This window comes from Chiloscyllium punctatum, chromosome 35, assembly GCF_047496795.1.
Source record: "Chiloscyllium punctatum isolate Juve2018m chromosome 35, sChiPun1.3, whole genome shotgun sequence".
NCBI lineage: Eukaryota > Metazoa > Chordata > Chondrichthyes > Orectolobiformes > Hemiscylliidae > Chiloscyllium > Chiloscyllium punctatum.
The window spans coordinates 29,297,195-29,303,912 of NC_092773.1; the positions used below are offsets into that span (position 1 = coordinate 29,297,195).

At 42.2% G+C, this 6,718-nt stretch overlaps 1 non-coding gene across 1 annotated transcript; it reads right to left on the reverse strand.

The window, feature by feature from the left end:
- Window positions 1-2,498: 2,498 nt before the first annotated feature.
- Window positions 2,499-2,572, reverse strand: trnat-agu (transfer RNA threonine (anticodon AGU)). Its single transcript has one exon. It is a non-coding gene; the product is annotated as a tRNA-Thr (tRNA).
- Between the last annotated feature and the right edge of the window lie 4,146 nt (window positions 2,573-6,718).

Consider the following 6,718-nt stretch of genomic DNA (forward strand, 5'->3'; position numbering starts at 1 on the left):
CTGGTGTGTAACCTTCTAGACGTTTATAAAATCATAATGAGGGCTGGATAGGTGACTGACCCAGGTCTGCTTTTAACCCAGGATGGCGGAGTTCAAACCGAGAGGTCTCAAGTTTAACGAGTTTCACACAGAAACACTAAACAAGGGACAAAGAGTGGTAGAGCGATATTTGTATTTTCCAACAGGCTTCATTTCAGCTTAGTCTTCGATTTAAAACAATGAGTATCTTCTTGGTGAAAGTAGTTTGGAAGTTAAACCGTGAATTGAACGTTAAAGGTATTAAACTTGTATGACGTCGTGATGAGGAACCTTATGCGTAAAGTATTGACCCATGAAGAATGAAGTACAGAATGAGATGTCTGTCAGTAACATTCAATAATGAACCTTTAATTTAAATGAGATGTTGCAAGACTCTGAAACACAGAGAGGTCTGGCAGTCCTGCTTTATGAATCAAATTGACATGGTCTGCAGGGGTAGCAACTGATGAGCAACGCAAAAAGTTTTTTTTTCATTTGTTTAGCAATGGGTGGGCCAACATTTATTTCCCCATTCCTATCAGCACTTGAGACGGTGAGCGCCTGATCGAAACACTGCACTTCATAGTTTTCTTTGGAGAAACTACATGTAGCAGTTCTTAAATTGCGGCTTTTTCATTTCCTTCTCCCAACTTAATGTTCAACTATTCAGAGAATACAAAGTTTCTCCAGCAATTATTGCTTGTGTTTCAGATTTCCAGCATCCACAGTTTATTTTCATACAGTAATCTGGATGATCTGATACATATGAGGAATAGAATGTTGAAAGCTGTCAAAACTGAGAGCAGATGAGCTGAGGTGGGGCAGAGTCGAAAAGTGTGGTGCTCATCAAGCAGCATCCAGGGAGCAGGAAATTCGTTGTTTCACGTATCAACTGTTCATCTGGAATGCTCGAAACGTTGACTCCCCTGCTCCTCAGATGTTGAATGACAGGCTGTGCTTTCCCAGGGCTACACTTATTGACTTTGACTCCAGCATCTAAAGACATCAATTTCTGCTGAGGTGCGGTACAGTCAGGTACAGTTCCTGAGATGTAATAAGCTGGTCGTAATGATAGAGTGGATATGCATTTGGAAACTTACCTGGAGTTGGAAACTTATTATTCTCCCGCTCCCATTCGGCCAAATAGACGGAGCCTGTTGTTAGAGCCAGTCAATTTGACAATTGTGCATTTGGCAGGTCACGGAAACGTGATTTCCCATATATTGTCGAGACTCGAATAAGATATGGATACGTTCGGTCTTGAGTCTTCCAGGTCCTGAATTTGAAAGTGGTTTTGGAAGTTTGCAGCTGTATAGTCAGTGTACTGTATAATTGACTTTAAAATGCTAAACAGTTTTTTGAGGGGGTTTACAAATGAAGCCATCAACAGAATACTGAGTTTCATTTTTCTTTGATGATGTAGATCTGAACGAAAAAAAACGTGAATTGTTGGAGAAAGTCATCAGGCCTGGTAACATCTGTCGGGAGAAACCGAGTTAAAGTTTCAAATCGACAGAACACGACAGTTATACATTTCCATACTGAATTTGCTGGGAAAATAATCAGTCTTATATGTCGACTCAGGATATTTATCAAAAAAACTCAATGGCTGACAGATATCACCTTTAAAAATATAAAAGGACTTTATTGGCTGTAATGCTGCCTCCGTTGCTCTCAGCTGGTAAAAGGCTGTGCTTAAATGATTGCCTTTTCTCGTTTCCTTCCTGTCAGTTTGCAGCAATGTCTAATGGAGAATCGTTTCTTTCAGTATCTAACTCAGCACGTGTCTCCATTTGTCTCTCTTTGTCTCTGTTTATCCACCTCACCCTCTTTCTTTTTCACATTCTCCAACACTCGTTCTGTCCATACAGCTCATTACCTACTTATGCTCGATAAAAAGTCTGACATTTCGAGACAGTTTGAGTGTGCAGCTGATGAGAAGATTTTTGCTCATTGACTGGAGTGTGTAGATCTGTCCTCACATTCTCCGGATAATGTGTCTGTCAATTCGATCTCAGCTCAGGCGACTTTTCTTCCTCAATCATTTGTGACTGTTTCGAATTCAAAGTAGAATTCTGAATCCACCATAAGAAAAAAAAACGCAAGTATACTACAACTAAAGAATCACAACGATGTATATACTGTTGGTTTAAATGAATGATCGTTGACATCAGAGAATGAGAGTGATCAGCTGGTGGTGTCTAGGTCATTACCAGAAAGTTCTCCGGCAAATTCGCAACACCTCCTGTGTAATCTCGTTATTCCTACCAAACTGGGAATGAAGGACGGGGAAAAAGAGGAAATAAAGCTTGTTGAATAACGGAAAGAAACCACTGACTTAATTGATAGTTCGGAACTAAAGGGAACAACCACTGTTGTTACTTAACCTGGAACTCCAAATGTCCAAGTCGACGCTGACTTGGTTGATACAGCATTTGTAAAGAGTTGAAACACCAAGCTCAAATACGTATGCAACAAGCAGGCGCCGCTGGGAATTGAACCCAGGATCGCCTGATTACTTGACAGGCGCTTTAACCAACTAAGCCACGGCGCCGCATGTCGGATCCATTTGCACATCCATACGTGAAGTTGGTTAACCACTTCTTCACAGGACTTGGAAATGTGTTTTCGGAATAATGTTGTTCACAGAGAATTGTAATCAGTCCTCGAATTTAAAAATTCAGACAGTTTACATTTGAACATTCTACACTGAAAAGGCATAGAAAAAGATAATCTCCCCTTGCATTAATTTCAAACGGATACCTTCACCTGTTTAAACTGACAGGAGAAAGAGGATGTGTTCATCCTCTCCGTGCCCATGAACCACGTTAACACACACAGAGAGGACCTCAACAAGAGGAACAAGGTCATTGTGGAGATTTGACGAGGTGTAATGTGTTAGTAATTGTAAACATTGGGCAGTAAAAGTTGACCGATTGGCACTGACATTGAGTCTTGCACCACAAGTTCCACTCTCACTTCCTGCCTCATGCCTCCCAGACATCATTGCCAATCACTTGATTTCACTGTTCTGCTCCACTTCTCAACTTATTTCCAAACGATTGCAGATGTCTGATAGGAACCTTCAAATTTTAGAAACGTTTTCCTGGAATATAGTCGTCACTCAATGGGATAGTATTCAGTTCATATACCGAATTACCACAGTGATGGAGGGGATGAGTTACTTTGCTGAACCTTTCTACTCCTCAGCACGGACACACAACCATTAGACCGATGGGAGGGGGGTGAGTTCCAGTATTTACACACAGCGACACTGAAGGATCAGCGAGATACTTCCAAATCAGAAAGGTGATGTAATCGTTGGGGGATTTGCGGTGGTAGTTTCCCATGTATATGCTGCCATTGTGCTGATAGACGGATGGAAAGATTCACTGGACCAAGTCTGGCAGGATCCAGGTGTGTGCTCTGCACGCAAGCAGGAATTAGCTTTCCTTCGAATAATTCAGAAAACAAGAAAGGTATCTTCATTATCTGCGTGGGAATTATATCCAGGTCTGTGTGATGAAAACTCCGACTCCAAAGCAGGGACCTCCAGTGATGCTGACCGTAAACCTTGTGACATGACTTGTACACAGTCTTGTGTCTGTCGTTGACGCCATAACCAACTTCAGCAGCAAAGTTGCATTCTCCAAGTTTCGAAACAGTTCATATTATCGCCTTGTGTTTGAATGTGAAATAAACAGCTATGATAATCTGATGTTGTTCAGCAGATGTACTGCAGGAAGGCACAGAACAGGCTGATGGTCACAGGGCCTCGTTTTGACGCGCTGGCCTCCAGTGAGCGGGCGGCACCAATAAGCGAACCGTTCAACTCGTCTTATTCTAAATCCGGGGCTGGAAATGAACAGAGCTTTCTCGTTGAACTTGTTTAGGCTCTTGAAGGGAAGAGCCCTTGACTCAAATTATGAAAGTACATTTTACAGAAGTGGATCATGAATCGTGTAGTGGCTGTGAATACAACAATGGAAACTTTCAGCAGAGATGCTGACAACGCTGAAGGGGGCACTTGAAGACAAATGTGTTTCCTTTAGCAGGGAAAGGCACTGCTTCACAAAGTGCGACTTTTGTATTAAAGCAGTGACGCTGATTACCTTTGCAAGTTCTTCACCTTGTCAATCTTATTTCTCCCAATCTAAATGTCTCCATTAAACATGAAAAAGCTGAGAGGAAGGCGGCGCTCAGTCGGCCCAGTGTTGCAATGGGTAACGCGTCTGAATGCGAATCAGACTATCGTCGTTTTGAGTTCTGCCGAGTTCAATTTCAGCATGTCGCTTTGCTGACATCAGACATAACTGGTTTTATAAATACATTAAGGACAAAAAAAGAATCTGCCATGAGTAGAGGGAGTTCTTCAAAATCGATAAGCCAGTCTCTGTTTGGTGCCACTCGAGATGGGGGTTGTTATGAATCCTGACCTTTATTTGAATGTTTACTGTGGGGAAGGACATATAACATGGAACATAAAGGAATACAGCGCCGACCAGGACCTTCGGCCCTCAATGTTGCGCCGAATTTGGACTATTCTCAGCTTATCCCCCTTCACAATCCCATCAACATCCATGTCCTTATCCAAGGATTGTTTAAATCTCCATAATGTGCCTGAGTTAACCACACTGGCAGGAAGGGCATTTCGCGCCCTTTCAACTCTCCCAGTAAAGAACCTGCCCTTGACATCTATCTTAAATCTATCACCACTCCATTTGTAGCTATGTGCCTTCGTGCAAGCTGACGTCATCATCCAAGCAAAACGACTTTCATGTCTACCGTATTTAATTCTCTGATCATCTTGTATGTCTCTACCAAATCTCCTCTGAGCCTTCTTCTTTCCGAAAAGAACAAACACTTTTCTCTCAGTCTTTCCTCATTAGACCTTCTCCAGACCAGACAACATCCTGGTAAACCTACTCTGCACCTTTTACAATGCTTTCACATCCTTGCCAACATACGGCGATCATAAATGTACACAATATGCCAACTGCCCCGGCAATGGCATTTTGTACTATTGCAGCATGATTTGGCGGCTCCGAAACTCAATCCCTCTTCCAATGAAACCTAACACACCGTATGCCATCTTAACAGCACTATCGACCTGGTGGCAACTTTCAAGGATCTATGTTCATGGACTTCAAGATCCCTCTTCACATCCACACAAGCAACAATCTTTCCGGTGACCCAATACTCTGCCTTCCTATTATTCTTCCCAAAGTTAATCACCCCACATTTAGGTGCATGTAATTCATTGTGCCACCTCTCACTCCAATTTTGCAATTTATCCAAGTCCCCCTGCAACCTGTGACATTCTAGCAAACTGTCCACTGCACCACCAACGTTATTGTCATCTGCAAATTTCCTAATTCATCCACGTCCATGCCTGCGTCTAAATCATTTATAAAAATGATAAACAGCAGTTGTCCTAAAACAAATCCTTGGGAGACACCACTGGTAACTGGACTCCAGGTTGAATATTTTCCATCAATCACCACTGCCTGCCTTCTTTCAGAAAGCCAGTTTCAATCCAAATTGCCACATTACCTTCCATTCCATGCATCTGCATTTCTTTTCAATAGCCTACCATGTGGAAACGTCTCAGAGGCTTTACTGAAGTCCAAGTATAACACGTCAACTGCTCTACCCTCATCTACATTCTTGGTCACGTGATCAAACAAGACTCAATGAGGTTTGTGAGACATTACCTGCCCTTGACGAAACGATGTTGACTATCTGAAATCAATTTGTTGCTGTCTAGATGATTATACATCTTACATTTTATAATTCTTTCCCAAAACTTTCCTACAACAGAAGTAAGGCTCACTGATCTTTAATTACCTGCATCATCTCTACTGCCCTTCTTGAACAAGAGCACAACATTTGGAATCCTCCATTCCTCTTGAACTAAACCTGTAGACAATGACGACTCAAATATCAAAGCCAAATGTTCTGTTATCTCCTCGCTGGCTTCCCAGAGAGTCCTCAGATAAATCCCAACTGGCCCAGGTGACTGGCCTACGTTCACTCCTTCTGGGATTGCTAACGCCTCTTCATAACTAACACTGACCGTTTTAAGTCTAAAATCTTGTATCTCATTCTTCTGCTCGACAATATGCTCCTTTTCCTGAGTGAAAAACGGTGAGAAATGTCCGTTTAGTCCCTCTCCGATCTTTACAGTTTCCGCACTCAACATTCCACTTCTGTCTTTGACTGGCCCTCTTCCCACCCTAGTCATCCTTTTAATCTTCACATTCCGATAGAAAGCTTTAGGTTCCTTTATCTATTTGTTAAAGGCTGCTCGTGTCCTTTCTTTGCTCTTCTTAACATTCTCTTTAAATCCTTCCCAGATGACCTGTAACTCTCAATTTCCACATCTGAACCATTTGTCTCTCAACTTATAAGCCTCCTTCTTCCACTCTACAAGAGATGCAATTTCTTTCGTCAACCACGGTTCCCCTACCTTATCACTTCCACCCTACCTGACTGGGACGTACCTATCAAGGACACGCAATACCGGTTTCTTAAACCAGCTCCACGTTTCCATTTTCTGCATCCCTTGCATTTGCTACCCCATTCTATGCATTTTAAAATTGCCAAATCGCATTATAATTGCCCTTGCCCATCGATAACTCTTGACCTGTGGCATGAAACATGGAGTCTGTGGGGAAATATATGTTGTTATCTTGAAATA